Raw genomic sequence first — 25,238 nt, 5'->3', positions numbered from 1 at the left:
GTTTGGAACGCTAACGGGCGAACAAATAGCGTATAGAAGAAAGGGTTCGTCGAGTGAACCTGGTCAGCAACAAGTCGATAACTCCGTTCCGCAAACATAATAAAATTATTTCTCATATAATGGTTGCTTGGTGATGGGTGTTGTTATAAAAACATCTAGAAAGAAGTGTTCGTATTTAATAAAGTTTATTGAGGCCTGTCGTGGGGTAAGTGGGTTCGATTCCCACTTGTCGAAATTAAATATTTAATACTCTTACTTCCTCTCTCCGGTAAGGAGGCAAAGGGTGGCTTGAGTTCCGCCATTTAATACACAATGGAAATGTCTTTGTGTGTTGTCCCAGGTTCCTTCTGGCTACCCTACTACTATCTTAAATTAATTTATGATAAAAAAAATACTAAATACTTTTAAAGAAACCTTCCCTATGAGTTTCATATTTAAGACGATTTCACTAGCACTAAAGCTATATTACAAGGAAACGGATACAAAAACATAAGAAAATGCCATATTGGAAATTGCAATTTGAATATCAACATGTGAATGCAAAACAATTCACATGTTTTCTCATAGTTACGGAGTTACAATATGTGGAACAGTATGTTGTTTTGATATCAGTTTCCGTGCTAATTCCTTCTAACTATGTAACTCGAGGCGCGAAGCAAAATCAATGCAATATGCGTACTCGTATATGTACACTAATTTATGTTATTATACATACAATGTAGGCAGAACGAACATAGTGTTAAGACACTTCGTTCCCCATTTTCTGCTGGCGACAATGAAGCATGAAAATATAAAATTTTTCATATTCTCGAGCGGGAATCGAACCCACAACTTGTCGTTTTTAATCTCACTTTTAATATCTGTTTACTATATAACAAATAACCACTGGCCATATTTATTTGTCTTCCATTTCGACTTAATGGGTATAAATAACATTTTATATAATATATTAATTTCAAACACAAATATTAAGAGAAATAATGGGAAGCTTACAAATGTTATAGATAATATATCAAACTATAAGAACAAGGATTGAATACTAATTCTTGGTTTTTTTCACTTAACTACTTTAAACTATAAATTCCATTAGTCACATAAAAATTAAAAAGGATATTAAAATAAATGAGACAGACAGAATATAAATGTATCTAATATAATAGTAAAACATATTTCTTTCATTTTTAAGTTTCAACAGCCTAAATAGGTTCTAATAAAATATTTTTAAAACGTTACACGCATTTGTCGACATTTATTGAGATAATATAGATAACATTAAATATTTTAGGCCAAATAAATGTGAATATTAAACATATATTTTGTTTTATCTTATCGTTTACCATTAAAAAAAGTTAATTTTTTTCTTCACGCATTTTTCGCTAATGGTGAGGTTAACATCTCCTAATAGTCCATTCTAGGGACATTGTTAGACAGATAGCGAAATCTAAATTTGTAAAATAAGATCGGCGAAACGAAAATATTTTTCTGACGAGTTCTTTCTTTTTTTTTCCCCATGGCAGAGAAGATAGATAGTATTTACTATGATACTAGATACACAGATCTGTCCTCACCGCATATTTAATCAATATAGATATTTCGTACAGAATTTAAAATCTCTACAATCAAGACATCATGAACAAAAACATGATGGTGAAAAATCTACAATTAAAAAGATTTGAACCACGCACATTACACAGTTAACAAAGAGAACATAATGTTAAAACTCTCCATTTCCCAGTTTCCACCGAATGTTTGTCCGTCAATCACATATTCATTACTTATTAATTTCTGTGAAACAATTTATGACCAAATCTTTTCTTTAGCTTCACGCAGTGTACCCGCATTGCTGCGTTGGCAGAAGGAACCCGGGAACCTAATGTTAAAACACACCGATCCCATTACGAAACTTCCGTTAACTACTTTCGAATGAATTTTGGAGGCATTGCGTACGCATATAATAATTGTAAATTATTATCATTTAATAGCTACATGTAGTATTGATAAAACAATTTCAAATGTTTTTCCTGTTTACTATTCCATAGCATTTGGTACCGTTAGAAGCATCGGTAAAATAAAAATTTAGTCTTATTATTCACAGTGACATATACATATGTAAATTATTTAAAAATACTAAATTATATGAAAAAATAAATATTGAATATAAATCTCATTCAGAATAAATACGAAACGTGACTTTCATTTATTCTAAAGAAGATAATTTATTGGCGATTGACATAAAATGCAAAAGAACATTTTATTAGTTTAAGTAGCTGTAGTCGAAAATTCTAGTGCAGAACTAAACTAATACCATTTAACTTCCGATAAATCTATAAATAATATAAAAATTGTAAGATTTATTATAAAACTAGCTGTTAGTTGCGGCTTCGTCCGTACGGTGAAATGGAAAAAATAAGCTCTCTAGCTGTTTCTGTTCTCTATTTTTAAATAGCTTTCATAGTTCGCTCCTATTGGTCGTAGCGTGGTATGATAAAGCCTCATAAGCCTCATAAGTTCGTTCTGGTGCAGGAGCATATGCCTGTGATTGTAAACGCGACAGTTTAATATTTTTCTGCCAATGTGAGACATGGAGAACAGAGAAAGAAGAATTGAAGAAGTTGATGTTGTGAGATACCTACTTCTTACAAATTGTGTATTTTATAAGGTAGAGAAAATATTTTTTCAATTTTATTTAACAGAAAGAAAAAGTACTATACCTTACGCTCATATCACGGCTGCTTGAAAATTAAATATATACATCCTCGTAAATATAAGAGGATGTTTTCATTACTAGGTACTAATACTATAAGTATTTATTATAAGCAAAATGAGAATATACCTCCAAAGATATTCCATAGCTTTCACTTATTATAATTTCATATATGTAGAGTTTTAATTGTAATTATAAAAGCTGCGTGCTATTTCTAATCCTCTTAAAGCCCTTGAGCCAAATGGTGTATATTTTGCATATTTAAAGTATATAAAGTCGAACTCGTCTCACTAAATATTATTTTAGTAGTTTGTTTGTTCGTATTTGCAAATTTGTCTATTTTATTATAAAAATGATAGGTAATATTTTATTTGTTAATATACATTTGTATGATAATTTTGTCGTTCACCTATAGTTCATTATGGACAGATAAGTATTAAATCGCATGAATGTTTACAAAAGTTCATTCTTAATCTTTTTGCATGATTTGTATAAATTAAATTTATTTACCACTAATTTAAAGAATATTTAAAATAATTTCTATATCTTTTTACATAATAATGTTATGAAAAATTTAATTATGAATATGAAAACATACGTTTTTTTGTTTAAATTCTTTAAATTTCATCAATTCAATCTTTCAATTTCTTTTATTTCTATGTCAATACAGTGAAAGAAACGAACGAATGTTAACGAGAAAGGAATAAGGGCCGGGTCTGTAGTTCACAATAAATAAGTTGTTATTGTTACTTTCTACGAATACCAATTTACTTACAGACAATTTTGTCTATAATCTCAATAAAACCTAATTTATTTTGTATAACTAAAATTTATATACGCAATATGAGGTTAAATGTTTCTGAAACGCTAAAAAAAATACAGTCGAATTGATAACCTGCTTTTCTTACAGAAGTCGGTTAATAAAAGGGGCAAGAAGAAACGCCATACAAGAGCAGAGAACACAAGCGCGTGACTTAAACGCGACAGGTTGTAAGATCCATTCCCAGTCGAGGAAATGAAATATTTAAAATTTTCATTGCTTCGCTCTAGTGTGGGTGTGCGTGCTTAACACACAATGTCTCTACAATTCAGCAGACAACGAAAATTCCTTAATGGCAACGAAGTGTCTTAACACTAGCTTCTCAGGTTCCCTTTGCCTACCCCATTTATGTGCGGAATACAGTGGGAACCTAAAACATTGGAATATTTCTATTGAAAATGGACAAGTGTATTCTGTTATAAGATACAATTATAGATAGACGTACTAAGCGGAATACGCAAAGTAGTTTCCATTTTTTGTTGAAAATAAAATTACATGCAAGGAAATGTATTGTGAGAAAAACTCATCCGGGAAGTGAACGTGCACTCGTTGCAATGGCCTGCCTTATTGTTCGTAAAAACATTGTAGAATATATATATATATAGTTTATTATATATTTTCTTTTTATAGTTAAAAGATTATGATTCAAATTAATCTTTTTGTCTTATTAAGCCGCGGCGTTGAGATCCACCACTCAACATGCCTACTGAATTCCGTGGAAAGTGGGGGAGCAGTATCTTACCACTAAACACCCTCTCTCTACCCTGCTACATGCGGGATACAGCGTGAAGCTGTGTTTTTCCCCTTTCCTACATATTGCATATCCTGAGAGCTGAGAGAAAATGATAATTTTCCATTATAATCTCTCCATATCATTATTACACAAATCGGCAATCTATCATTTCCAATAATTGCATTAACTTATATTAGTATTAACTTTCTAAGGGTTATAAGTTTCACAAATTCCCTATATAACGAGACGTGGTTTTTGCCAGTTCAGCCTTGATGATGGAACTTGATCGACGGCACTTAATGTATGTAGAATTACAGTTATTTTACATCGAATTTAATTGAATAGAATAAATTATAGGAATTACGTATTACCTTTCTCCTTTTCCTTTATTATAAATGTATAAATTTTATATGACAAAATAGATGGATGATATATGAGAAAGTAATAAAAGAATCTATAAGAAATATTTAGGTTTACTTTGAGAACTCAGAAGAGTTGTGTTAGTTGGTGTCGAGGCAAAGCGCGTCGTTGTGTTACGCTAGTCAACACGTAATAACACCAGAATTCGGCGGAAAATGGAGAACGGAGTGTCTTATCATTAGGTCTCCTTTGCCTACTCTGCTGTGTGTGGAATACAGCTACTACAGAACTAAAAAGAATCGTTATTAATTTATTATTAACTTTTTAGGCCTCCTTACTGTTTGAACATATTAGAGGATATTTTTGCGTAGCCTCTGACTGTAATTGAGATTTTTTGGGTCAATCTCTACTCGAGAAAATGATTTTACCGAAATTATGATTTCCCACGCTCATGTATTATCTCGAATTCACTTTAATAAGTATAGAAATCTCTCTCCTTTGACCTCTCCGCCTGCTATGAGGGAGAAGCTCGAATCTAGAAAATATGCCTATTTATTTCCCTACCGAAACGCTAACAACATAAATAAGTTATAACAAACATTATAAGAATTTCTACGTCGATCAGAACGTATGGCTTAGTAGGTCAGAGCGCTTGGACGGTTTCCTAGAGGCGCAGGTTCAAATCTTGTTACTTTCAAATTTTCATATGTTCTCTTAAAAATATACATCTTATATACAAATAAAATATGTTTTCAATTTCTTTCAATAATGGTTAATTTCAAACTTTCCATATAAAGACTATATTTTTCTTTTATATGTGCAATTAATATCCCTATCAATTGTAAAAAAACATAAAAATTTTCTATAATAAAAATTTTGTAATGACTTTCAGATTGCTAATGTTTTGTCTAAGAAACTGGTATTCTATTTCCTTATAGATTTATAACTCTAATATAAGGAATTGATTATTTTACAATTATAAATGTATTTAAATAATAGATGAGTTGTAATAGTTTATTTATTTTTAGGTCACAGCTTACATTATATTATAGCAATATGGATATCTTAAATTTAAGTGAGTATACCATAATGTCTCAAATTCAGACGGAAATCGGAGGGAGTGCCGTGACACTAGGTTCTATCTGTCTTTCCTTCTATTAATATGAAAAAAAAACCTATGTTGAAAATCTCGTTATGTTCTTTGTGGGACTTTTTACATAATTACTTAACTATTTATAGTAGAAATAATTTTAATAAATTAAGGTTAATTATATTAATATACTTCAATCCTAAGAAGACAATTAGAATAAGCACCTGAGATCTGAAGGTACTGTCAACACATTAATGATCAGCAATCTTCAATCTCCATATTTATGTTAAAACCTCTTTTATTGAGTTCCACCATAGAGTTTAAGTCTTTATCTGGTTGATAGGTAATAATTTTTGTAATTTTATAAGTGAAAATACAGCATTTACATATTAAAATTTTCCTCGTACGTGCCCTATGACTACAAATATATCAATTAATATTAATGTACGGATATAAGCTTTAGGATTTTAATGTTCGAAATACCTCGACGCCATAATGACACTAGCAGCAGCAGGGGCACTAGGGTGTAGACTTTACCGCGACGGTTGTGGGTTCGATCCCGACTCGAGGGAATTCATTATTATTTATTGAAATTTTCATTTCTTCGCTCTGGTACCAAGGCTAAGGCCTGGTGTTAAGTTCTGCCACCCAACACACAACGCTTCGAAAAATTCGGCGGAATGTGGGAAAAGGCGTGATTTAACCCCTAAGCCCAACCTGCTGTGTGCGGGATGCAGCGTGATACTGATTTAAATTTTATGTTCGAAATAAATTTAAGTGGCTAACGTGGTGAATTGGAATAGTGTCAAATTATGAACAATTCTAAGTTCGATCTCCAATCGGGAGAGTAATTTATTATTATTTCCCTCCTCTGACAAGACAAAACGCAGTGTTAAGATTCGCTGCTTAACACATAATGTCTCGAATTCGAGAGGAAATCAGGGAACGGAATATCTTGACAATATATACGTCGTCCCAGCAAAAGGAGTACAGGCCGCCCTCCAACCAGGTGGACCGACGACCTTAAGAAGACAGCGGGAAACCGCTGGATTCAAAGGGCGCAGGACCGGACGGAGTGGCGAGCATTGGGGGAGGCCTATGTCCAGCAGTGGACCTTAAAAGGCTGATGGATGGATGGATATACGTTTTATCTATCAAAATAACGTGAATCTTTTTTTTATAAATATACATATTTATTATATATACCTATAGCATAACTCCCCGTACAAAGTTATTAACAATATGTGTCTTTTTTTAAATAACAAGAACAGTGATCTCATTGCTTCGTGATTTATATGATGATATTAATTTAATTAATTTTAAAGAATTTCATCCAATGAACATTCTCAGTAATTTATCTTAAGCTCAAAAATTACTTATTAAAATTATATAAAAATCGATCTCGGATAATTACGGTGCTATCAATTAATTACATATACAAAACCGTTAAATAATTTTTAATATTGTTTATAAATTGTATACTGTTCATAAATGACTTCGTTCCATACTTTCGAAACAATTTCAAAACATTGTGCGTTGAGTGCGGAACCCAACGCCGTTCTCTGTCTTGTTCTCAGATCGAGAAAATGAAAATAACCCATTTCTCGATTGGAATATGTCGATATGACATGGGTACCTTTAAAAAGCGCACCTGTAGCTCCTCTGGTGTTGCACGAGGTCGTGGGCGGCGATCACTTACCATCAGGTGACCCGAACGCTCGTTAGCCCTGTCTTTTTCCACAAAAAAGAATCGAACTCGTAACCGTTGTGCTATGACGGCTTCAAATTAACATCATGTTATACTTGAATACAAATATATAAATATAAAGAATCTTTATCTAACATTCACAGACTATAAATTATACATGAAGTTACTGCAACAAGAAAAAGGAAATGCATGAATAGGTTTCATATAAAAAGTAACGTGTAAAACAAAAACATGATATTACATGATGCGTGGAACGCCGGGAAATTATAAGCGTGTACTTCTGAATCATTAATTCTACCTTTAATGTATATTGTATATAAAATACAATGTTTCGCGTAAAAAGAAATATTATCCTACATACGAGTATATAGGTCTATTATTATTATTTTTTTCGGTCTCAATTGGCGGAATTCAACGCCGCGCTTAGCTCCTTCGAGCTAATGGGAATGGGAATCGAACCCAAAACCTTTAACGTTATAAAAGTTTATGAGTTATAAGTCTTCTTAATAAAAAGATCAAATCTCAAAAGGTTCAATAATTAGTAGGGTGCCAAAATTAGGTTACTTGAGATTCTGTGTTCAGGTGATATTTGAAGCCTCTACTGCCACATACCACACGAGAACGACAATCTATTCTCATGTAATGTTCTTAAATTCTATCTTTTAAATTTTCTAACTTCTAGCAGCGAAGAAATACTCTATACGTCTGTATTAGCACGTTGTTTACAATTAAAAACATAACCGTAATTCAATATATTATACCTTTTTACCAAAACCAACTGTCACCATTCAGCCTCGACTTGGTCTATGCAAAATTAATCGAATATTATAAAATATTGCTGACATTTATAATTTTGTGAAAATTTAGTGGTTTTACACGAAGTATAAACTTGACACTATAAATCAAAGATAGGGAAATCTCAGTCGAATTTAGGCTTTATTTTTAAATTATAGATTTAAAAATTCAATATAAATTAAAATTAAATTAAAATCAGCTTTACGCTGTATCCCGCACACAGTAGAGTAGGCAGAACGAATCTAGTGTTAACACACTCCGTTCTCCACTTTCGGCTGAATTCTACAGGCAAGTTCTCGACACCAGAGCTAAAAAATGAAAATATAAATTTCAATAAATATTTCATTTTTTCGAGTGGGAATCGAACCTATAACCGTCGCGGTTCATTCACACCCTTGTGTCAAAGGTCTCAACCCTATAATATATGCAATATTCTTGTACACAACATGTTTTTAATATACCAAATAATTTCTTTGCCATTTGTATAACGGGATTGTATAAATGTTAATTGTATTAGAAAATATTTTTTTCGACTTCATTAAGATGCCTATGTGCCTAGTGATTAAATTATAATTTTACAGTAATAATAATTTTTTAACCGGTTATTCAATTAGGGGAGTCCGCGTTCATATGGAATCTCCTGCTGGGCCAAAGGTTGTGCTTTAGAAAAACTAGTATTTATTCCAGCTTAATAAGAAGATGAGCATAGAACACCTACAATCGTTAGTATAATTTATAGATTTGTTTGACCCCCAAAGCTTCTAAAAAGTTCCATTTGATTAGTTTTGTCGTTTTATTAAATGTAAATTTATATTTTAATTTTTAAATTATGTTCACATGACATCCTTAAATTTGTTGATTTATTTCAATTTTAGCTTATTATTTTTTTATGTGATATAAGTAATAGATAAATAATATGTATCTATATAATAAAACGCACTCGAGGAATTATCTATCAATACCAGTAGTTTCAACTTTTACTACTAGTATATTGATGTTCAGCTTCACGCTGTATCCCGTATCCCGCATACAGCAGGATAGGCAGAAGGAAACCTAGTGTTAAGACACTCCGTTCTCCACGTTCGGCGGAGAATGGGGAACGGAGTATCTTAACGGTATCCTGCTGTATAAGGAATATAGCGTGTCCCAAAAAAAATAATTATAAATTTTTGTATCTAAATCTCTAATTCTCACAGTTAACTGTTATGGCCTAATCGTGATAAAAAAAAAACGGAAGTTGAAATTACTCAATTAAAAGATCATCGGTAGTAAGATGCCTACCAGAACGCGGCATAAATCACCAACTTTCACATTTTATTATTAATTACATGTGAATCGTTCATAACTATTTCTAATTATAAGATCATAGCTTACAATCTGCTATTAGGTTTATTATAACTTTTTTTTTACCGCCCACGTTATTAATCAAAATATGTAAACATAAACGTAATTGACAAATAATAATAAACTAAGTATAAAATGAAATCGGCTTCAGGGTAGACAGAGGGAACTTAGTGTTAAAACACTGCGTTCTCCATTTTCCAGCAAATTGTTTCGAGGCATTGCGTGTTGAGTGATTGAACTCAATGCTGGGGCTTGAGTCTGGCTTTGTTGTCAGAGGGAACATCGAACCTAGAACTGTCGCATTACAATCACACCTTTACCCCTGCGCTACGACGGTCCATATAAGCTAAGTTTTGTGTGATTAATCAAAATTAACTGTGTAACGAGCTTTTAATTTTAAGTGAAATGGAATTAAATCTTGCTACCGCTATAGTTGCAATATATAATCAAAAGCAAATTTTATTTTGTATTCTAAAGACTGTAAAAAACCGGACAAGTGCGAGTCCGAATCGCGCACCGAAGATTTCGTACCAATTTCATGTATGTAGGTCAACGAAAAGTGCAAATAAAAGTTGGCAAACCTAAGTTTGCGAGCGTTTAAACCATTTTGTATAATAAATTAAATAAGTTTGTAATAATTTTTCTGATATTTTTTCATTTAAATCCAAATCATATACGCAGATCTATGGTCCCATGATTTCCTGAAAAAAATCGTATTTTACATTTTTTTAAAAATATATATTGCTGTTTAGAACGGAAAAACGCGTATTTCGACATTATAACCGGAATCATAATTAATAGGGTACTTCCGGTTGACCTAAAACTGGTTCAGGCAAAAAATCTGAAAACTTTACATTTGTTGTTAAATCATTTATTTATTTCACCCACTACCAACTTGTAACAGCAATACATAAGCGCCATATCGAAATCCATTTCAAAAAGAAAAACGTAGTGTTTCAAAATTAGGTTCTCTCTTGCCTATCATGCTTTATGCGTAAAATTTAAGTAAATTTTACTTAACTAACTTCAGACATAAAGCGCGTGGGAACAGAGTGTCCTAACACTAGGTTCCTTCTGGCACCTTGCTACATGCAGAATACAGGGGGAAAGCTGAAAAAAATAATAATATATGTATAAGAAAAATTTCTTTTATACCTATTTTTAATAATATTTGTGGGTAACCACTATATTAGTAAACATTGATTAGTGCCCTCAAAACCAAATGGCCTCATTCACATAAATTTTTAGGGCTACCTCATAAAATAGTATTAGAATTATCGACCAGCTCGTCATTCATGGTGCAGGAGCACAAAGCGTGGCTGTCAACGCGACTGGTTGTGGGTTCGATGCCCACTCGAGGAAATGAAACATTTACTGAAATTTATATTTCCATTTCTTCGCTCTGTTGTCAACACGCAATGCCTACAAAATTGGAGAACGGAAACGGCGAAAAGTGGAGAACGGAGTGTCTTAACACTAAGATCCCGCTGCCTACCCTGCTGTGTGCGGGATACAGCGTGAAGCTGATTTATTTATTTATTTATTTATTTGGTTTATCACATAGGTACAGTACAGCTTTGTAAGTTTGGTATATATATACTTAAAAAAAAAAAAATAAGAACTATACATATGTTTGTTACGATAAACTCCACATGCAAATATTTATGTGTGAGAAAAAGATTACCTAATAACAATCACAGTCTAAAAAAAAAATAAAAAATTTTGTCCTTACAACTAAAACTGCATAAAAGTAAATTCTAAGTTACAAAAAGTTACAACAAGATTCGATATAATACTATTATTTAACTTTATAAGCCAGTTTACTCCTAATTTTATGGAGTGATTCCCAAAAAATATCAATTGTTCAAAAAATATCAAGTATCAATTTGATTTAGAATTATCGACACCGAGACCGCGTAGGGCATAGTAGTATAGAGTAGAATTGATGAAAAGTAACATTTGTTTGAAGGCCGCGCGAGTACCACCACGCGTCCATGTCGGTAGATTCGCGTTTTTTATATGTGTGTGTTTTTAGTGTTTTGTTGTTCTAGTGTGATTGGAAATTGTGTGTAAGTTTGTTTTTTTTTTCTTTTATGTGTGTGCAGTTTTTTTTTTGCATTTTTTTTTGTCGGTTTAGTTTAGGGAATATATGTGTAATTTCAGTGAATACTGCTATTATTCTGCTTACTTTAATATTAGAGAAATAGTGGCGCATGGGTGCAAGCATGTGACTATAAATTGTTATGGGTTCGACTCCCGCTCGAGAAAATTAATTATGAAATATTTTCATTTCTTCATTCTAGTGTCGAGGCAGGCTTATGGTTCCGCCACTCAACACGCAATACCTCCAGTAATCGGAAAGTGGGGAGCAGAGTGTCTAAGCACTAGGGTCCTTTTGCATACCTAGCTAAATGCGAGATATAGCGATTTTTTTCTTGTTTGTTTTCTTATTAAGATAAAAGACATTTATCTCATGTCATTACCGAAATAACTATTGTACTAAATATTGTTTATTTGCGGTACAGTATCGTTTTATATTAAACTAACTCTATCAAAATTAACGATTGATTTTAATAAACAGTTAATATCTGTAAATTGTGTATTAACTCTACGTCCGGGTCAAGATATCTTAGTTGAAGTGCCATAGTGTATAATAGCGAACATCCAAATCGATATAATTAATATACATAACAAGCAAAAAATAAGAAGCGATCTCACTCTCTCTTTATCTCTCTCTTTCAGACTTGGAATATGTTTATAACTTATATGAATTATCTATTTTAAAGTTCAATAAACTTAAGATAACGTGACTGTGATATATGGTCTATTTCTTAGAATCTATTGATTTCTGGATTTAGCTCTGAAATCATTTTGTCGTAAATTATATTTTATATTTAGTATTTAAATTTAATAAATAATGCTAATTTCTAATTAATGTCCAAATTACAAGCTAAACCATTTCGATTTGTGAATTAATTTGGAGTAACTGAGTATACCTATTCGGTAAATAAAAATATTAATATTAGTATACGTAAATATTCGTTATTAACTTCACTCTGTATTTCGCACAGGGTAGGAAGAGGGAACCTGAGGATCTAGTTTTAAGACACTCTGTTTTCATAATACTTCCGTTCCCCACTTTCCGAATTCTGGAGGCATTGAGAATTGAGTGGCGTAACTCAACGCCGTAGCTCGTTATTAGAGCGTGGAAAAAATATTAAATATTTAATTTTCTCGAGTAGGAATCGTACCCACAACTTGTATATTCGGATATTCTTTTTTTTTTATATTATAAATTAATATTTTAAAACTTTCTTAATTTTCATGGTTACGTATAGTAAGATAATTTAACAATGCTTTGGAGCCTTACGTTGGTAAAGAAATCGTTTGTTCTTCAACACGTCAACATGTCATCCATCACACGAGATATTGGTATACTTTTTGTATGCTTACTCTTATAATAAGATAATTTTCACATAGCCTCACAATATATATCTTATACATACATATATATATATATATATATATATATATATATATATATATATATATATATATATACTAGCGGCCCGACCGAGGCTTCGCCTGCGTTATAAATAATTTCTGTCTCCATGAATGAGTAACTACGTCCTATAAGTGATGTCCATGCAAAATTTGAGACTCTTAGCATTTGTAGTAACGAAGTTTCATACAAACTTTCAATCCCAAAAACAACCCCTTAGAAGTCGAATATTGCAAATTCCCATCTTAGCGAGCGAGGACGTAGTGTCCTATAAATAACTCCTATGCAAAATTTGAGTTTCCTAGCACATGTAGTTTCTGAGATTTCGTGATGAGTGAGTGACCTTTCGATTTTATATATATAGATATCCTATTTTATATATATCTTATATTACTGTTATAGCAAATCAACTTCACGCGGTATCCCGCGCTCAGCAGGGAGGCTGAGGAATGCTAGTGTTAAGACACTCCGGTTCCCACTATGATTGTTATATAAAAAATACAATTTCTATTTTTCGACATTTTTATTCCTAATAACAATATCAGTAAAATCATAGTAATAAAGTTTTTTATTATATGATTTTATTATTAGCACAATCACTTTAAAATTACATTTAAATATTAAAATATTCATCTATGTATTTACATAAGATGTTTCTAAATAATTTTAAATTAGGATTAAGAAAGTTGCAAAATAAGTTACAATAACAAAATCACTGTTAACATATGTATTTAGCAAATAAATTTAATCTGGTTTTATGGGAGCATTATTTTAAATATATATAGACTATAGACTCTTCCTCTTTTCCGCCCTGGATATTTTGTATTGGGTGGCGGTACCTAACGCCGCGTTCATCACCACTTATCACACCAGTTATCTGGTGCGCTTCATCTCGGGGGATCCGACCCCCTAACATTGTACTCGCGGTCGATGCGCTACCCTAGATAAGGCTCGCTAGGGTTGTTACAAGCAAGCCAATTATCAAATGCCAACAAAACAATTCGCCGTAGTGTTTGGCACTCCGTTCTCTCTCGCTACCCCACAAGGGATAAACTGTGAAGTTAAAAAAGAATAATAATGTCATATTTTTCTTTACGACAGAAACATTGACATAATTTCAATTGTCTGGAACTCTACTTACCGGTATCTTAGATATATGTACCACGTTCGGCAGACAGGAATTCATATTTTTTTCTTTAGTGAAGGCAAAATTTTACATATATCTCAAATTTCTTTCACCCTCCATACGAGTATATTTAAAAATAATATTATTTATATATTATGGACACTGGGACCTTTATGTAGGCGCGGAACTGAATTACGCAATTTGTAAATTAAATCTAAACCAGCTTTCATATTTCAAAATTTAAAACCCCGCTTATCGTAGATAGCAACCAATATTTTAAATGTACCATCACAGCGGCGTCAATTTTTATTTAGAATTTTAATTATAGCCTACTACTAGTGTAGAACGAAATTATACTTATATGAATATTTTTACATTTTAATTAAAAATAACCATGGCAGATGTCGGTTAGAGTTATGGGAAATATAATGATTCAATTTGTATATATATTTTATAATATTTTCAAATTTATGACTTATGAATTTTAAAATATCACAAGTAAGCCACCATATCTCAATTTTTGTTCAGCTTCATGCAGTCATTTGGGTGGACGTAGCAGGGTAAGCAGAGAAAGCGTAGAGTTAAGAGTTAAGACACTCCGCTCCCCGTTTTCCGCCGAATTCTCGAGGCATTGCATTTCGACACCCGAGCGAAGAAATGAAAATATTAAATGGTTCATTGCTTCGAGAGGGAATCGAACCCACAACCTGTCGAGCTTACAGTAACACGCCTGTGCCTCTACATTAATATTAAGAATAATGAATAAATACGGCGTTACATTCATTCTGTAACAATTATATAACCATTTATATAATATATCCTAAGAGCTTTACGTTTCCTTCCTACACTTATGTACATAATAATCCTGAAATAATAATATTTACCAACTTTCCATTCGAAACTGGATTTTTGAATATTCATTTCAAACATAAACATTTTATGATGATTTTAATATAATAATAAAATTTCTATTTATTTATTTTAAATAATATCAATAAAATGGAAACGACCAAGGTGCATTCTTTACATAAGAAGAGAAATACATGAATTATACTGTATAATAAATATGCAAACTATCGTTCATCGGTATCGTCCGCTTAGAAATCCGATATACTCCGATTGGCACCAATCATCTATGGCTTGTAAATTGTTCATTATATATATTTAAATAACCATTGAAAATAAATATCCAAGGTCTGTCAGTGTGTCACTTCTTCACCTCATAGAATTATGCGCGATATACTAAATATGCATATGTTTTATGTGGAAATTGGAAGTTGATGAGATGGTTTTACCAAATCATTAAATGTTAATGGTAATTTTGACGAAGCGGTAATAACGTTATTGTAACAACATTTTTTTTAAAATTATTCTTTACGCCATAGTATCGAGGCAAAGTGTGGCGTTAAGTTCTGTCACTTAACACGTAATGCCTCCTCAACTCGCCGGAAAATGGTGAAAGGAGTGTCTCAACACTACGTTCCCTCTGCCTACCCTCCCCTGGTGTGTGGGATACAGAGTGAAGCTAAAAAAAGTATCAATAAGTTTTTAAAAGCCTAAGTTGTTAAATATAGGAAGACAGTTACTCAACGTTAATATTTATGGTCATTGATCCCATAAAATTTTATTTCTATTTTTTGCATCGTCTAAGACCATTAAATACTGAAATTTAATTATTATATCGACACAGGTATAGGATTTATACCCCACTATCCCGGCTTTAACGTATGTTTAGGATCTATTATTATTTATTATAAATAACAGTTAGAGTACAAAACTTTGAGTTATCTACGTAAAATCAATTTTGACTTTAAGTTATTGTGTAAAATATTCAACTTTTTTTAATACATTCAATTTCTTTCGTATATTGATTACGTCTATAGAAATAAATATGTATTATTTGCCCTTGTTCGCGATATCGTCTTTACAGGATTGGACCCAAAAATAGAAAAAAGTTCAAGTTTAGTATTAAATACTAAAATAAGTAATAAAATCATAAGTGTATACAGATTTTTTTAAAGAGTTTGTTCTAAGAACGAAACATTCATGGCGCGGGCGTGTGAGTGTAACGCGACGGTTGTGGGTTCGATTTCCACTCGAGGGAATGAATTATTATTTATTGATATTTTAATTTCTTCGCTCTGGTACCAAGGCAATAGCGCGGCGTTTAGCCACGGAAAGCGGAGTGTCTTAACACAGTGTAAAGCTAGAAAAAAAATTTAAAGAAAGAGGTAATGTTATCCACTTTTAAAATACGATTTATATATAGCAGTAAGTACCGCGTAAATTACTATTTATTTTCTTTATAACCATCGTAAAAAGATACATGCCGGTTAAAGGTGACGCTTTCGGGCAGTAAGCTTTTAAGGCAACTGATCGTCGACCAAACTATTTTATAACGTGCAGAGGTTAACACATAATAAATGTCATTTCTTATTACGCATTAGGATATTATGGATACTATAAATATTGGTAATTAGTTTTAACTGAAATATTAAATTATGCTTAGCTAAAATAACTTTATAGTTAAGAAAAATGTTTTATAGCAACTTTAACAAAAATTTTGGTGCAGATCTGAAATGGGCACACCGTTGGGACTAACACAAATCTTCATTGTTTTTATCAAAAGCCAGATATAGAAACATTTGACTAATATCAAGCTTATATAAGCAATATGGAGGATTTTAAAAGTAGTATTTAATTAGTATACGTACTTTATGTAATGCAATTACAACGATTCAGTTCTCTTTATCACACCAGTCCATTTTAATATCACAAAATATTTAACATTAAATTGGCGCGAAAATAAGAAAACACAACTAACAATCGCATTAAAATGACAGATTCCATATTCAAAATTTCAAAAGTAATATTTATTTTATTTTTAATTGTAACAGTATTTATGGCCAGACTAAGTACTTATAGATAAATTTTTATTGGCAGTTTTTAAACATATCTTCATACCAAACTAATTAAAATCTTATCGTCACTTATATTTACCGTTTTATAGAATAAATACAATAAAATTTCATATAAATAATAGTTTTAGATTTATATTCAATGCTGTCAACAAGTTATGACAATCTATGGCACTTACTGATTTACATCACTTTGTTATAACAATTTACCAATGAAAATAAATAAGGTTGTGGTATAAGACTAGACAGCTTTTTAGTAAAGCTTAGTCGTAAGTTCTTCCTTCCTTAGGTGATATACTTATAACAGGGTAGGCGAAGGGAACCTCGTATTAAGATACTCCATTTCCTTCTTCCTTCCTCCGAGTTATCGCTCGTTAAGTTGCAGAAATCATCGCCATGTTACCAGAGCGAGAAAATGAAAATAATAAATAATTAATTCCGCCAAATGGGAAACGAACGCACTACCTTTGCGTTGACAATCATACGCTAGTGCTGCGCCATGACAGCTTTAGACGGATTAGTAAATAACCAATTCAGGGGGTCGAAAATGAATCAAAATGAACACAATATTATATATACTTTTCAACCTAAGATTTTAACACCTATAAATACTTGTCGTTAACAAAACATAATAAACCCATTTCGCTTATTATTTAACTGACAATCATGAGAAAGGGGTAATGTATTTGCTTAATAAGCCGAGGTGTTAGTGAACAATCGCAACTCGTGTTACCGCTCCCGTTGGTAATGCTTACCGGTAATTATGAAATATAATAGTTTCCGTGTATTCAATCGTTATATAGGTAGGTACTTGTGGCTCGGATTATCTCTGTTGGTTATAAAATTATGTATACTTTAGTTTTATATTGGGAAAGCACGATATGTTTATATAATGAAATATGTAAGGTAATAGGTATTTTTTGGAGATTATTAAAATTGAATTAAAATTAAATCAGCTTTACGCTGTATCCCGCAAACAGCAGGGTAGGCAGAGGGAATCTAGTGTTAAAACACTTCGTTCCCCATTTTTCGCCGAATTTTGGATGCATTGCGTGTTGAGTGGTGGAACTATAATGCCGATATTTGCCTCGACACCAGAGCGAAGAAATGAAAATATAAATGTAAATAAATATTTCATTTGCTCGAGTGGGGATCGAACTCACATCGACAACCGTCGCGCTACAGTCAAACCGTTGTGCTACTGCGCCGCAACGGCCTCGGAGATTATTTGTTCTTTTAAATTCAGTTTTAAATTAACTAACAATTTAGTAATAATAAAAAGACCGGTTAAAAGCGAGTCGGACTCGCTCACCGAGGCTTCCGTACCAGTTTCAGGATTCAATTTTAGGTCGATTATTAATATAGGTCAACGGGAAGTATAACTTAGAAAAATTACCAACTCAAGTTTCCGGGCATAATGCACTCATTTTGTATTAAATGAACTATAAATATGAGTTTGAAATATATTTTTGTATTGTAAGTTTGAGAACGAAGTAGATTTCGTGCCAAATTTCATAACTAGGTCCATGGGATCCTATAGATTTTGATTCCGCGGCTAGTTCCATAGAAAATGCAGCAAAATCGATGTATCTCTATTTCAGCTTGATACTTCCATGTAATTTCGAGATGGTCTTGACAGATCGACAACCAAGTGATCCTATAAGGGTTCCGTGTTTACCTTTTGAACTACGGGACCCTAAAAACGAAACATCTACTCTAATATGTTTTAAAATCAATAAATATTAATCAGTTAAAATAAGTTGATGTCAATCAATTTATATATTAATAGCTTTATTTCATATTGCATTTTCATTTACTTAAAATCTCCATTGTGCTACATTTATATTTAAATAAATATTAAAAACAGTATACTCGTACAACTAGAACCGCTATATATTATGCAGATTTCTTTATAACAGTGTTTTTATTTGTCTATTAGTTATATACGAAGATAAAAGTAACTAATGAGTCTTGTTTAGCTTTCGGAATAATAGAAAATGTCTATGCATATTTTAATAATTTAAGCGAAATTAAAATTAAAATAATATATTATAATTGTAAGATGATACTTCAACCGTATTTATTAATAAAAAGTAATATTGGTGGCGCCATTAATTTAATATCTATACAAATATTTGGAATATCTACTAATATTACAGAATTTGCAATATAAATTACCATTAATTGATAAAAAAGCGATTTTCGAAATAGTTGTTCTTGTATTTTACGTATATTAAAATAATTCTTAAAATAAATAAAAAAATATTTTTATATCATGTGTGCAACTACGACTACATAAATTATAAATATGTAGGTAGATGTTTTAAAAATCAATTAGTTATAAAAATTTACACTCTGTAACCAACTTTCAGGCGATTTTTCCAGGCATTGCCTATTGATCGACGGAACCTAACGCTGCGCTTTGCCTCGACCAAAGCAAAAAGAAATTAAATATTAAATATTTAATTTCTTCAAGTGGTAATCGAAACACACACAACCTGTCGCGTCGCGGGCGTTACTTATTTGTACCACTTCACCACGATCACCTCTATTAATATCTATTAACTTAATATGAAATATGGACGCCATAAGCGAAATCAATTGAGTATATCCATTTTACCCTGAGGATATACAATAAAAATATTAGGCCCATCAAGCTACCTTTTAATAGAACAATTAATTGTTAATACGTTTTATTTGATTTTAAACATCATTTGTCACCTTACATAGTGTGTTGTTAATATATATTATTTACTAGCGGCCCGCTCGCGGTTACACCCGCGTGAACTATGTTATTATTAATTTCTGTCTCCATGACTACGTCCTAGTGACGTCTATGCAAAATTTGAGACTCCTAGCATTTGTAGGAACGAAGTTTCATACAAACTTTCGACCCCAAAAACAACCCCTTAGAAGTCGAATACTGCAAATTCCCGTCTTAGCGAGCACCTACGTCCTATAAGTAACTCCTATGCAAAATTTCAGATTCCTAGCATATGTAGCTTCTGAGATTTCGTGATGAGTGAGTGACCTTTCGATTTTATATATATAGATTATATCTTAGCTATGTTTTAGTAGATATTTATATTACAGAAACATATTTGTGTAGGTACTGAAGCCAATAAGTTAAAAATTACTGGCTTTTCCTGAACAGAGTGACATAGCACTTAGATTCCTTGCGGGAAAGAGCGTGAAGCTAAAAAAATGTTCTATAACCACGGATCACTATAAAATGTTTAAAATATCAGTTTTAATTTTTTTTTTTGACTGAACGGTAACTAGATTTAACACTTTTAGCAAACATATATATATTTAAAAAATCATTTTATAACGGCTAACGGTCGATATGGAAATCTGAATTTACCATGTCATTACGTATTGTGAGTTACTAATATATTTGAAAGTTGTTTTTGTAGCAGTATTCTGAATCCATTCGGTTATTTATTTAGTACAAACTTTTTATGCCACCATATTTCAAAACTATCGACGTTTATGATCTGTCACTAGGAAATCCGACAAATTAATTTTAATATTAAAATGAAAATGTAAAACAAGAATAGTAATAAGTTGTGATTGTAAAATATGATAAATTTTCTACATTTTTCCTAATTCATTCTGTAATTCTATTATAGCTCAAGAATTGACAACTATGTTTTTAATTTTTTTTATGTTACGAATGCCAGCCAGCGTCGTAGGGATGTCGGCTTACAGCCATAAAATTAAGGTGTTGCCAACATAATATAAAATTATTAAAATATTTAAATCTCATACTCAGTTAAAGATCTCGAAGTTTTCAATATTAACATATTTCTTAAGTTTTCTTTTTAAAACCTTTAAGTGGTGTTATAATTTAAAGATCGTTCCTTAGGTTTTTTGTTAAGTTTTCCTTTTATTCGATAAAATTTAAATATAATTCTGTCAACGCTAGTAATAATTGATTGTGGGTACATTTAACGTCATATCTAAGAATTAAGCCTTAACTATAATTTGATGAGCCTGGGTATATATATAGAATGGAATAGTCGTTAAGTTTTCCAGTCAGCCCCTAAGTGACATAACGTGGAGCTGGTTTGAAGGTATTATTTATTTAGTAACGATATTACAGCGAAGTAATTGCGTTCAACAACAACTTTCATATTCATATTTTTGCCGCAGCCTAGGGAAAGTTGTAATTAAGCTTTTTTTTTATGTTTTCTTTTTAATAATCTATTTATAATTATAATATATGCATATTTAGTACTCAGTTAATAGCTTTTAAGGTGTAAATAAAAATATATACATACTACATACATTCATATACAGACAGACTTTGGTAGAAAATATTTACGGGTTTTAGATATAAGGCTTTCGTAGCTTATGTAACAATTTAAAGTGGTGAACGAAAAATTTTAAATTTAGGAAATAATAAAAAAAACTAATATTTTCAGTGTTGACATAGTTAAAAAATCGTTTTATTTCATAAAAAAAAATTAACAAGAAAACAACAGTTAATAAAAATTACTATTCGAATTCATTATTGACTTGCAATCAAGCCAACGATCTTCTATAATGCAAGCATAATGAAGGATCTAAACCATAAATCTAACTGTTTTAAGTAGCGGGAACAAAATGGGCAAGGATAAGTACCAGCTACCAGACCGGTTGTAATAGCCACCCTTGGAGATGATGACTAGGAGTATTTGACCTATTTCTGTTATCAACCACTATCTATTTAAAATGGTTAACCTATTTTATTAAATTATGAAAGAAATATAATTAATTGTAGAATATAATATATATTTTATATACTAGCGACTGGCGGCTTCGCCCGCTTGGGATCCATAATTATTAAGTTTGTATAATTTTTAAAATAATATCTATACCCATATCGAAAAGTAAAGTTTCAAATTTATTTATAGCAATTTTGCAGAAAATCACTTTTTAATTAGTATCTATAACTTTTTATTTATACACCTATTGAAGTAAAACACACACTAAATGTTAAGGGAGCTTGCTAAATTATAATAGTGAAATCTGAAATGAAATCGTTTAATTTGTTTCTGAGATTAGCGTGAATAAACGCACAGACAAACTGAAAAAACACATGTTTTTTCATGTAAAGACACGATCCGCTGCGATTTTATTATAAGTATGGATATGGCTGTTATTATCTAAATCAGAAAAGATTTCTTCCCTTGTAAACGTACGCCTATATTATGCTAATACAGTCCTTGTAAACTTCCCTCTTATTACACAAATACATTATACCTAATTATTGTAAATTATTATTAGAAATGTAAATAACTAAAATTGAATATTTATAAGATTTCCGTAACTTTTCGACTCGTAACAATTTAATATTCGGATTTTTTTGTGAGAAACCGTAATTCGTGATTAATAAATTTGCGTGTCAGCACAAACATGTGAATTAATGTTCGATATTTCGATTTCTCATATTATAAATTGGATTATACTTATTGGAAGTAAACATATTAGATTTCTTAGAAAATTAGTTTGGTTTTTTTTTCAAGAAAATTTGTTGCCATGTAAAAAAATAATTACTTAGTATTTTTTTAAATGATTATTATTATTTATTTATTTCTCAAAGCAATATTTATATACATATTTATTTATTACTGCAATAACTATTTACGAATTCAATTACTTATATAATTGTTGGCATTATAAGTATAAACCTTTATTCTTTTTTAGCGTCATGCTGTATCTCGCACGTAGCAGTGTAGGCAGTTGCAACCTAGTGTTAAGACACTCGTTTCTCATTTTCCTCTGAATTCTGCAGGCAATGCGTATAGAGTAGCGGATCTCAACGCCGCGCTTTGCCTCGAACACAACCTATTGTCTTCACATTCACACATTATGCCCCAGCGCCAAGACTAGCCTCTTACTTTAATATCTATTATAAAATGTCTTAAAAATGAATAAATGTTATTACATTTAAATATCGGATTAGTATAGCACAGCTTAAAAATTAGACGCCAATTTTTATTAATGAGCACATTAACGCATAAAGGCGATAAAGGTATCTTAATAAAATATAAATAAATATGGCTACTTAAATTTAAGATGTTATTGATTACATTTAAATTACATTAATTTATTTTTCTGTCTCTACTAATTTGTTTTAGTTCATCTTTTATATTTATATTTACGGTTTTTTTATTATATATTAATCTACATCTACTATTGAATTTGCTTTTATATTATATTTTATATTATATTCGTATAATAAAATAAAAATTCAGAACGTTGCTCGGTTACCCTAGCGACGAAATGAAAATATACGTTAGTTCAATACCCCCGGTGGAATAGAATCCACAGCCTTAGAAATTGCTCTCTTTAAACACCCTTCTCACCCTCTTTAATAATTCTTTAACTATTATTATATATATTATTTCTTTCCTTGAAAAGATATCCATATTAACCATCGAAAATGATTATACTATAACTAAATGTAGAATAGATAGATATATGAAGAATGCACTAATTTCTCCAATGAACGCTAATCTTAACTAATAAAATATGCTTAAATTAACACAGTAATAAAAGTTAAGATATCTATCAACGTTATACGTTCAAAAACAATAAATTTACATTCAAACGACTGTTTCGCATTTGTTTTTACCATTTTGTACTAAAATGTGCTATAAATTTTTAGCAACAGTAATAAATGTGTATTCTATACATATTTTAAACATTTCGTTTTAAAATAAAAGTTGAACGTTTAAAATATAGATAAGTATTTTTTATTTTTAACTATAAAATCTTTTGATAAATTATATTTTTAATTAGATTTTTCTGTTATATTATAAGATAGTAAAACGTTTATTTTATTGAATGGGAAATAATTTTATGATCTATAATTAAATATCGTATTTAGATATAAATATTAAGTAAATGCATCGTCAAGTCATCGACGTAGGAAATTGTGTATAATAATATTATGGTTACGGGTTCAATTTTCATTTGAAGAAATAATATTAAAATCAGAAATCATTACTCTGTCTCTCTGAAATTGGAAACCATCAGAAATAATAGGGTCTCGAAAATTTGATCAAAGTAAGACGAACGTTTCTGTAATGTTTTTAGCTTTACGCTGTATCCTTCACAAAACAGCAAAAGGCAGAGGGAACATGGGAACCAAGTGTTAAGTCACTCCGTTCCTATTAAGACAATTCCGTTCCCCACTTTACGCTGAATTCTCGAGGCATTGCGTGTTGAGTAGCAGAATTCAATGCTTTGCCTTGTTTCCAGAGCAAAGGAACTCACAACCGTCGTGTTTACAGTCTGCTCTGCTCTATGCTAAAATAGAAGAATTATTAAAATTTAAATTCTCCTGTCCACAATATAATAAACTATTTAATTTATATGCAAAGATTTAAGCTAAGATAAGCTCAGGACGACTGTTTATGCAACTGACCGGATTAAGAATGCAGTTATTCTATAAAAATATGATTTCCATATAAATTCCTAGTCTTTATTTAACTTATATTTATATTAAAAATAATTTAAATTATTGGGTGTGACACCCAATTAATTAATGCATTTTTTTCTATAAAAATATTATTTCCATACGAATTATTCAGTAAATAATTATTCAGTTTATCCAACTACAACATTTTGAAAAGATTTTTGACGGTTTCTTATTGCATTTTTTTAATATTATATTTTTTTAAATGTTTTACTATTTTATTTCTTACTTGACACCTATATATACATACATTTTTACATTTAGCATTCGTTTCTCAATATACTTATAATAAAGTCATTATATAATATGAGTTGCAAAATTATATAATGTCATTATTTTATATTAGGTTTTACTTCTTAATAAACACATGCATATGTATATGAATGATTTATTAAATTAGAGATTGTGGATGAAGAAAGGTTTTGGTTCCTCAATCCAAGTCACAGCAGGCGAAATGTGACCTTTAAGGCTCTTCTCAGCAGAACTGCCTTCCGAACCGGTGGTAGCTTTTTGTTCATATGTTCAATCGACGATTCAAAAGTGCTTATAATAATTGCCTATTTGAATAAAGAATATTTTGAATTTGAATTTGAATTTAAGTTCCTTCTAACTACCCTTCTTCAGGCTTGGAGGCCGTCGAGGCGCAGTGGCACAAGCGTGTGAGTAGAAA

At 31.1% G+C, this 25,238-nt stretch overlaps 1 protein-coding gene across 3 annotated transcripts in view; it reads left to right on the top strand.

Moving 5' to 3' along the window:
• Positions 1–25,238, top strand: part of LOC146532098 (uncharacterized) — a 53,048-nt gene that overhangs the window by 11,476 nt on the left and 16,334 nt on the right. Inside the window, exon 1 of one of the 3 annotated variants that reach the window (XM_085197063.1) lies at positions 11,513–11,623. The exons of the other annotated variants lie outside the window; for them this stretch is intronic. The gene's annotated coding sequence lies outside the window, so the exon portion shown is untranslated. Of the gene's footprint in view, positions 1–11,512; positions 11,624–25,238 lie in introns of those variants that run through there. 3 annotated transcript variants of the gene reach the window in all.

The sequence above is a fragment of the Heliconius melpomene genome, chromosome 14 (assembly GCF_056956725.1).
Source record: "Heliconius melpomene rosina isolate 202511_hmr_F chromosome 14, ASM5695672v1, whole genome shotgun sequence".
Lineage (NCBI taxonomy): Eukaryota > Metazoa > Arthropoda > Insecta > Lepidoptera > Nymphalidae > Heliconius > Heliconius melpomene.
This window is presented reverse-complemented; position numbering and strand designations above follow the sequence as displayed.